The following is an 11,010-nucleotide window of genomic DNA, read 5'->3' on the forward strand; positions in this document are numbered from 1 at the left end:
GTGGAATGCTACCTAACGTATTTCTCTAAGTAATTCTTATTTATTGTGGAAAGAATATTCAGATCCATAAGATTCAAGACAAAAGTTTAATATTGACATAAAAATAATAATACTTGAAGCATACTAACTAAGCAATCATGTCTTCTCAAAATAACATGGCCAAAGAAAGTTCATCCCTACAAAATCATATGGTTTGGTCATGCTCCATTTTCGTCACACAAGAATGCTCTCATCATGCACAACCCCGATGACAAGACAAGCAATTGTTTCATACTTTAGTAATCTCAAACTTTTTTCAACTTTCACGCAATATATGAGCGTGAGCCATGGATATAGCACTATGGGTGGAATAGAATATAATGAGGGGGTTATGTGGAGAAGACAAAAAGGAGAAAGTCTCACATCGACGCGGCTAATCAATGGGCTAGGGAGATGCCCATAAATTGATGTCAATGCAAGGTGTAGGGATTGCCATGCAACGGATGCACTAGAGCTATAAATATATGAAAACTCAATAAAAGAAACTAAGTTGGTGTGCATCCAACTTGCTTGCTCACGAAGACCTAGGGCACTTGAGGAGGCCCATTGTTGGAATATACAAGCCAAGTTCTATAATGAAAAATTCCCACTAGTGTATGAAAGTGACAAAACAAGAGACTCTCTATAATGAAGATCATGGTGCTACTTTGAAGCACAAGTGTGGAAAAAATAGTAGCATTGTCCCTTTTGTATTTTTTTATTTGGCCTTTCTTTTTTTGTTTGTCCTTTCCTTTTTTGGGGACAATGCTCTATTAATGATGATCATCACACTTCTATTTATTTAGAACTCAAAGATTACAACTCAATACTAGAACAAGATATGACTCTATATGAATGCCTCCGGCGGTGTACCGGGATGTGCAATGATGCATGAGTGACATGTATGAAATAATTATGAACGGTGGCTTTGACACAAATACAATGTCAACTACATGATCATGCAAAGCAATATGACAATGATGAAACTTGTCATAATAAAAGAACGGTGGAAAGTTGCATGGCATTATATCTCGGAATGGCTATGGAAATGCCATAATAGGTAGGTATGATGGCTGTTTTGAGGAAGATATAAGGAGGTTTATGTGTGAAAGAGCGTATCATATCACGGGGTTTGGATGCACCGGCGAAGTTTTCACCAACTCTTAATGTGAGAAAGGGCAATGCATGGAACCGAAGAGGCTAGCAATGCTGGAAGGGTAAGAGTGCATATAATCCATGGACTCAACATTAGTCATAAAGAACTCACATACTTATTGAAAAAATCAACAAGTCATCAAAAACCAAGCACTACATGCATGCTCCTAGGGGGATAGATTGGTAGGAAAAGACCATCGCTCGTCCCCTCCCGCCACTCATAAGGTGGACAATCAAAGAACACCTCATGTTTCGAATTTGTTACATAACGTTTACCATACGTGCATGCTACGGGACTTGCAAACTTCAACACAAGTATTTTTCAAATACACAACTACTCAACTAGCACAACTTTAATACCACTATCTCCATATCTCAAAACAATTATCAAGTATCAAACTTCTCTTAGTATTCAATGCACTCTATATGAAAGTTTTTATTATATCCCTCTTGGATGCCCATCATATTAGGTCTAGTTTCATAACCAAAGCAAACTACCATGCTATTCTAAAGACTCTCAAAATGATATAAGTGAAGCACGAGAGTTCATCTATTTCTATAAAATAAAACCACCACCGTGCTCTAAAAGGATATAAGTGAAGCACTAGAGCAAATGACAAACTACTCCGAAAGATATAAGTGAAGGTCAATGAGTAGTCGAATGATTATGCAACTATATGAAGACTCTCTAACATTAAATAATTTCATATCTTGGTATTTTATTCAAAAATCAAGCAAAACTAAATAAAATGAAATGACGCTCCAAGCAAAACACATATCATGTTGTTAATAAAAATATAGCTCCAAGTAAAGTTACCGATGGAAGTAGACCAAAGAGGGGATGCCTTCCGGGGCATCCCCAAGCTTAGGCTTTTGGTTGCCCTTGAACATTACCTTGGGGTGCCTTGAGAATTCCCAAGCTTAGGCTCTTGCCACTCCTTATTCCATAGTGCATCGAATCTTTACCAAAAACTTGAAAACTTCACAACACAAAACTTAACAAAAAACTCATAAGCTCTGTTAGCGAAAGAAAACAAAACACCACTTCAAGGTACTGTAATGAACTCATTATTTATTCATATTGGTGTAATATATACTGTATTCCAACTTATCTATGGTTCATACCCTCCGATACTACTCATAGATTCATCAAAATAAACAAACAACACATAGAAAACAGAATCTGTCAAAAACAGAACAGTCTGTGGTAATCTCTAACTAACGCAAACTTCTGGAACCCTAAAAATTCTAAAATAAATTTCTGTACGTGATGAATTTATCTATTAATCATCTGAAAAAAGAATTAACTAAATATCACTCTCCATTAAAAAATGGAAGCAAATCTCGTGAGCGCTAAAGTTTCTGTTTTTTACAGCAAGATCAACAAGACTTTCCCCAAGTCTTCCCAACGGTTCTACTTGGCACAAACAGTAATTAAAACATAAAAACTCACAATAATTACAGAGGATAGATTATTAATTTATTATTAAACAGGAACAAAAAGCAAGGAACAAGAATAAAATTAGGTTGCCTCCCAAGAAGCGCCATCGTTTAATGCCCCTAACTAGGCATGATGATTTCAATGATGCTCACATAAAAGATAAGAATTGAAACATAAAGAGAGCATCATGAAGAATATGAATAACACATTTAAGTCTAACCCTCTTCCTATTCATAGGTATTTTGTGAGAAAACAACTTATGGGAACAAGAATCAACTTGCATAAGAAGGTAAAGCAAGCATAACTTTAAAACTTTAAGCACATAGAGAGGAAACTTGATATTATTGCAACTCCTACAAGCATATATTCCTCCCTCATAATAATTTTCAGTAGCATAATGAATGAATTCAACAATATAACCAGCACTTAAAGCATTATTTTCATGATCTACAAGCATAGAAATTTTATTACCCTCCACATAAGCAAAATTCTTCTCATTCGGAATAGTGGGAGTATCATAAGAGACTCAAATACTATAAATTGTTTTCACATTAAAAGAGTAATGTTCAGAAAAAGGGTAATCATAATCATGACAATTTTTATAAATATAATCATCACTACCTTTTATAGCATATGTATCATCACAATAATTATCATAAGTAGCAACTTTGTTATGATCATAATCAATTGAAACCTCTTCCAAGATAGTGGAATCATTACTAAATAAAGTCATGACCTCTCCAAATCCACTTTCATAATTATCATAATAAGTAGGAGGCATGCTATCATCATTATAAATTTGCATATCAAAACTTGGGAGACTACAAATATCATGTTCATTAAACATAGCTTCCCCAAGCTTGGGACTAACATTAATTGCAGCAAATATATTCTCAAAAACATCATCTTCATCAAACATAGCATCCCCAAGCTTGGGCCTTTTCATATCATAAGCATAATCACTCTCATCATCAATAGTATGTATAGCACCAATAGTATAGCAATTATCATATTCTTCCAAGCAAGTGCCAAAAAGATTTTCAAGATCATAAGAAGTATCATTATCTTCACAATAATAATCACAACAAGCAATAGGAATAAAGAGATCATCATCAAGTGCATCATCTTCCACAATTTTATTTTCATGTGGCACAACAGTAATAGGAGCAGCATTATTTGGGAGAGATATCTTTTTACCTCTCTTCCTTTTTATTTTTTCTTCTTCACCACATCATGTGTGGGTTCAATCCTCTTTTTGGAGCTCCTTATTAATGAGATTGGTTGAATAGAAGGCTCCTCCTCGTTACCTGATTCATCATAAGAAATAATAGGAGGATATTGGGAAGTCTCTTCCCTTTCATTAGTATTCTCTTCATCTTGTATTTGTTTTCTTTTCTTTATGTAATTGGCAATATAAGGGTTTTCAATGCAATTCACCGCACAATACATATAAATTTCCTCTAGATCAAAATCAAGAAATTTATCAAGATTAAATTTTGGAATACGCTCAGTTATATGTTTCATTTCTTCATAACCCAAAAGAAGACTAAGCTCTTTATGATGCTCAAGGGTAATCAAGTTATCACAATTTTTGGACACGACTTGATCATGAAACAAATAGCATTGCAGCTTTAAATGACCATGTTCATTGCAAAGTTCACAAGGCTGGCGATAAATATTGAATCTTTCAGCACAAACACCTAGCCTTTCTTGCAACAAATTAGTTTCTAAATGCTTATGCCTCTTGCAATATCTATCTTCCCTATTTGGTGTGTACTTGCAAACCCAATGCACTCCACAAAAATTGACATGTTTATAGGAGACATTTTCATCATAACTAGTGCAATCATCATTAGTACTCTGGATATTCAAGGAGTTCATACTAACAACATTGCAATCATTCTCATCATTCAAAGATTTAGTGCCAAACATTTTAATGCATTCTTCTTCTAACACTTCGGCACAATTTTCCTTTCCATCATACTCACGAAAGATATTAAAAAGATGAAGCATATGAGGCAAACTTAATTCCATTTTTTTGTAATTTTCTTTTATAAACTAAACTAGTGATAAAACAAGAAACTAAAAGACTCAATTGCAAGATCCAAAGATATACCTTAAAGCACTAACCTCCCCGGCGACGGCGACAGAAAAGAGCTTGATGTCTACTACACAACCTTCTTCTTGTAGACGTTGTTGGGCTTCCAAGTGCAGAGGTTTGTAGGACAGTAGCAAATTTCCCTCAAGTGGATGACCTAAGGTTTATCAATCAGTGGGAGGCGTAGGATGAAGATGGTCTCTCTCAAGCAACCCTGCAACCAAATAACAAAGAGTCTCTTGTGTCCCCAACACACCCAATACAATGGTAAATTGTATAGGTGCACTAGTTCGGCGAAGAGATGCTGATACAAGTGCAATATGGATGGTAGATATAGGTTTTTCTAATCTTAAAATATAAAAACAGCAAGGTAACTAATGATAAAAGTGAGCACAAACGGTATTGCAATGCTAGGAAACAAGGCCTAGGATTCATACTTTCACTAGTACAAGTTCTCTCAACAATAATAACATAATTGGAGCACATAACTATCCCTCAACATGCAACAAGGTGTCACTCCAAAGTCACTAATAGCGGAGAACAAACGAAGAGATTATGGTAGGGTACGAAACCACCTCAAAGTTATTCTTTCCAATCAATCCATTGGGCTATTCCTATAAGTGTCACAAACAGCCCTAGAGTTCCTACTAGAATAACACCTTAAGACACAAATCAACCAAACCCTAATGTCACTTAGATACTCCAATGTCACCTCAAGTATCCGTGGGTATGATTATACGATATGCATCACACAATCTCAGATTCATCTATTCAACCAACATATAGAACCTCAAAGAGTGCCCCAAAGTTTCTACCGAAGAGTCAAGAGGAAAATGTGTGCCAACCCCTATGCATAGGTTCATGGGGGGAACCCGCAAGTTGATCACCGAAACATACATCAAGTGGATCAATAGAATACCCCATTGTCACCACAGGTATCCCACACAAGACATACATCAAGTGTTCTCAAATCCTTAAAGACTCAATTCGATAAGATAACTTCAAAGGGAAAACTCAATCCATTACAAGAGAGTAGAGGAGGAGAGACATCATAAGATCCAACTATAATAGCAAAGCTCGCAATAAATCAAGATCGTATCACCTCAAGAACACGAGAGAGAGAGAGAGATAAAACACATAGCTACTGGTACATACCCTCAGCCCCGAGGGAAAACTACTCCCTCCTCGTCATGGAGAGCACCGGGATGATGAAGATGGCCACCGGAGAGGGATCACCCCTCCGGCAGGGTGCCGGAACGGTTCTAGATTGGTTTTCGATGGCTACGGAGGCTTCTGGCGGCGAAACTCCCGATCTATACTGCTCCCCGAAGTTTATAGGGTATATGGGTATATATGGGAGGAAGAAGTATGTCGGTGGACCTTTGGGCTGTGCACGAGGCAGGGGGCGCACCCCCACCCTCGTGGGCAGCCCGAGACTCTCTTGGTCCAACTACTATACTCCGTGGGCTTCTTCTGGTCCAAAAATAAGTTCCGTGAAGTTTCCGGTCAATTGGACTCCATTTGATTTTACTTTTCTGCGATACTCTAAAACAAGGGAAAAACAGAAACTCGCACTTGGCTCTGGGTTAATAGGTTAGTCCTAAAAATAATATAAAAGTGTATAATAAAGCCCATAAACATCCAAAACAGATAATATAATAGCATGGAACAATGAAAAATTATAGATACGTTGGAGACGTATCATGTCCTTATGGGTACGGTGATCGAAAAGGTTCAGTCCGCCAAATGCGGACTGACCGAGGCCTGCACTAGTCTTTTAACAGGCTTTGATGTAACAATTGTAGAAAAAATATCATAATGTGGACAGTAGCCCCTGATGCTCTGTTCGGTGTCCGAAAAGGACAAGACGAACAGGGGATCAAAATAATGTTCGCAGGAATCTAATGTAATATGTCTATGTGAATAAGCAGGCATCGCTGCTGGCTACTGCCGTTCACACTGCGGAGGTCTCCGGACTGAAGCAGAATCTGGAGCGGGCCGAGAAAGAGCTCGGCCTTGTGAAGAAGCAGCTGGAGGACAGCAAAGGTATGTAGTAACCTACATGTATGTTTAGGAAGGATGAATGGTTCGTGCTGAGTAAAATGCCATGAACTTTATTAGGGGCCACGATCGAGGTGGTGGCCCTCAAGAAGGCATTAGAGAAGGCAGAGGACAAAGCGGCCAAGGAACGCACCGCACACAAGAAGCACGAGGCCCGGGTCGGCAAGGTTCAGCTAGAGCTCCAAGACGCCGTCAAGAAGTGCGAGTCCTTGGAGCGTGATTCTAAGACGCAAGCGTCCGAACTTGCGAAGGCCCTCCAGAGTGCACAGGAGGCTCGAGCCGAAGCCCAGAGAGCCCTTCAGGAAATCCAAGAAGCCCGGAAGATCGCGGCGGGTAAGGCTTTCATTATGCAAAGCAAGTCTGTGAAGGAAGTGTTCCTTTTACTTACCCGGATTTGGAGCTCTCCAGGGGCGTTTACGGATTTGCCACGCGGCGTATCAGAAGCTACCGAGTTCTATCGAGCCGAGGAGGGGAGTTCTATGGAGAAGCTGTTCTGGTCTCAATATCTTGTGCCCGAACATCTGGTGTCCTTCAGTGACCAGCTGAAACAGCTGGTCGAGCTGCATAAGGCGGCCGAGTTAGCCATGAAGGAGCTGATAGTCCGACTATGGCCTGCCGCGCCGATACCTAGCAGCTACTTCGGACTTGTGAAGCGGCTTGTTGATGCCTGCCCCCTGCTTGAGGTTATAAAGCGGTCGATCTGTATCGAAGGTGCACGGATGGCCTTTGCGCCCGTCAAAACGCACTGGGCGAAGATGGATGCCAAGAAGCTAATGACCGAGGGGCACCTAAGGGCAAGGAGCACCGCCGACCGAGTTGTATTTTGATGGTGTCCTGGAGGGATCCCTCATTGTTGTAGATCACTGTAAGAAAGACACTATCTTTGAATGAATGTATGCGATCTCCCTCTGCCTTGTATGATAAAACAAAGTGTTTATGCAATATAGTGCTTGCTATGTTTTTAAATTTTTACTTCCTGTGCAGCCGTGTTGTATAAAATCTGAGGTTAACCAATCGTCGGCTTCTGCCCCCACGTAGGTAGTACGGGGGTTTTCGGGATGGAATCTAAACAATCTTGATCCAATTAGATGGTCCTTGAAGGAGTTATTTAGCGCAACGAACCAAGCAACCAGACTATGCGGCTATAACACCCTCACTTAGCCATAGGAGTGCGACAATAAAAAATGGGCACGGCCCCTAGTATCCGAACTAGAGGGCTATAAGCGTCTGATCGGGAAGTACCAATCATTCGCGTAATGCGGAAGAAATCTCCAACGATTTGCAACCTCCAAACAGCTGGCCGGCTCTCGCCGCATCATGACAGTCAGTTTTCGGCTTTCTCTACTGAGGTGCTCCTTTGGATAAACCAAGGCACAATCGTAGTAGTTCTCCCTTTACTACCTTAGCCGATGTAGCGGAACGTAAGGTAGCAAGCACAGGAGCCGGGCAACCCAACTATTGACCAAAGACATGATTCGGAGCCAATGCATATAATGCTAAATTCGGGGTGCTGAACTATACTTATAAAAGTGTTCAGACTTTTCTTGCCGTAATTTTGGGTGCTATGAAGCCCCTGGCAAGCATCGAGCGTTCCAAAGTGTACAGGTGCTACCTGATAGGATTATCCACAAGGGAGCTGAAAAAAAGAAAGAAAATAGAAAAGGTACGAAGGTAAAAGCTGGAGTCCTGCAGCTCCAGCCGCAAACTGTTATCATTGTAATTTAATTTAGTACGTCAAAGCGCATTGATACAGGAGGTGCGATAAGCAACATGCTATTTGACATGCTAAAACCATGGGAGAGCTGCATGTGGGTCCTGAAAAAATAGGAAAGTTATCATTAACGGAATCAGCTAAAAACCACCCATATGTTCGCGTTTCTCGCCGTCTTGGTGTGTTTATCCTTCAAGAGGACCGATGACCAGGCCATCAGATGGTGCCTATGGGATTGAGACCTGAAAAGGAAACAAGTAAAAGTGAAAGTATATGTGTATCCGACGTAGGTTGAGCCATACTACGGACCACAAGCTAGCTGTGCCACCGTCGATGCCCATGGGATTTTGAGTGCGTAGTTATGTACGTGCGACACGAATGCCACCACTTGATCGAAACTACGATGGAGGCCTGATTGCTAGTCGAGCTCCGGACGAGCTGAGCTCTCCTGCTGCAGAGTAGTTCGGACCCTCTTAATGGTGTCCGTGGGCTCGGCAGCTGAATTAAGGTTCTGCTTGAGAAGGCCGCTCTGTACTTCTGCTGCTAGGGCAGCTGTGTGCTCTTCTGTACGGAGGGAGCACTCCGTATTTCCATTAACCGTTATGACGCCGCGCGGACCGGGCATCTTGAGCTTGAGATAAGCATAGTGTGGTACTGCGTTGAATCGAGCAAACGCGGTTCGTCCAAGCAGTGCATGTTAGCCGTTGCGGAATGGGACGATATCGAAGATTAACTCCTCGCTTCGGAAGTTGTCCAGAGATCCGAAGACAACCTCTAATGTGATTGAGCCCGTACAGCGGGCCTCTACACCTGGTATGACTCCTTTGAAGGTAGTCCTAGTGGGCTTGATCGGAGATGGGTTAATGCCCATTTTTCTCGATGTATCCTGATAGAGCAGATTAAGGCTACTACCTTTGTCCATAAGGACGCGAGTCAGGTGGAACCCATCAATTATCGGGTCTAAGACCAGTGCGGTTGAGCCATCGTGACGGATACTGGTCGGATGATCCCGGCGATCAAAGGTGATCGGGCATGACGACCATGGGTTAAATTTTGGGGCAACTGGTTCTATCGCATAGACGTCCCTGAGCGCACGGTTGCGCTCCCTCTTGGGGATGTGGGTAGCGTATATCATGTTCACCATTTTAACCTGAGGGGGAAACTTCTTCTGTCCTCCTGTGTTCGGTTGCTGGGGATCTTCGTCATCGTCATCGCTTTGTGATCCCTTTTCTCTATTCTCGGCGTTCAATTTGCCAGTCTGTTTAAAAACCCAGCAATCTCTATTTGTATGATTGGGTGGCTTGTCTGGGGTGCCATGAATCTGGCATGAACGATCAAGTATGAGGTCCAAGCTGGATGGGCCTGAATTGTTCTTTTGGAACGGCTTCTTCCGCTGACCAGACTTAGAGCCCCTGAATCCGGCATTGACTGTCGTGTCCTCGGTGTTACCACTGTTGTTTCGGCGCTTGTATCTGTTGAGTCGAGACTTGTCTTTCCTAGTTTTAGCTTCACTAGCAAAAATGCCCGTGCGTTGCACCGGGAGAAAAAAATTCATCACACCCTGTAAGCATAGCCTATTACACGACTAATTCTTTGATTTATGACCCACATCAACTATTCTCAACATCAAGAATTATGCTTTGGGCCAGACCATCTTTGCAAAATGGCTAAGAAATATGTGCATTGTTTTTTTAGAAAAGGAGGATGAACCCCGGCCTCTGCATCTGGGCGATGCATACGGCCACTTTATTGATTATTCTCGAGGATCTTACAATGTATTACAACAATGTGCCTGAATCCACCATCTTGGCAACACATGCCGCTACTCCTATCCAAAATGATGAAGGGGTGCTAGCTGGGCCACTACCCAAACCACTCACCTAGGCCTAACATCAAAAGCCGGCAGTCGAAACATATTCGGAAGCCCCAGCCGAGCCACATACCGGGTCTGGGACACAATTCGGTCAGACACACTCGTGTGTCGTCACCGCCATCTTCCACAAGTCCGTCTTCAAGTCATATTGAGGCTTCTACCTTGTCTGGCCACTCAGCCATCGACGTCACCATGACGCCAGACAGCAACCTCCTCCTGCGCGAGTCCATCTCCGTGCATCAGACGACGAGTCTCAACAGCACCACGCCGCCGAGATCCGCCACCTTCAATGGGAAAGATGAAGCACCGCTCCACCAGAGTCACTGTCCTCTAGTCCCTCGAGCCCGTGTGCACCTCCAAGAATGACACCCCCATGGTGGAAAACGACACCAGAGAGCCGCCGTCATCCGATCTACTGATCTAGGGTTTCCCCAGGAGATAGCAGAGAGTGGCCTTGAACATCTCCACGACGATGCCTTCAGGAAGGGAACGACGCAGACATCATTGCCATCGTCAGCCTTGGCAATAGTCAATAGCAGGTTTTCACCCAGATCTGATCGAAGACCTCCATCTCTCATGCACGGGTCGCCGCCGTCCTTGCCGAGATCTGGATGATCCCGCTTGGCAGATCTCAGCACGGGGAAGCCCCCCCC

This window comes from Triticum dicoccoides, chromosome 6A (genome assembly GCF_002162155.2).
Source record: "Triticum dicoccoides isolate Atlit2015 ecotype Zavitan chromosome 6A, WEW_v2.0, whole genome shotgun sequence".
NCBI lineage: Eukaryota > Viridiplantae > Streptophyta > Magnoliopsida > Poales > Poaceae > Triticum > Triticum dicoccoides.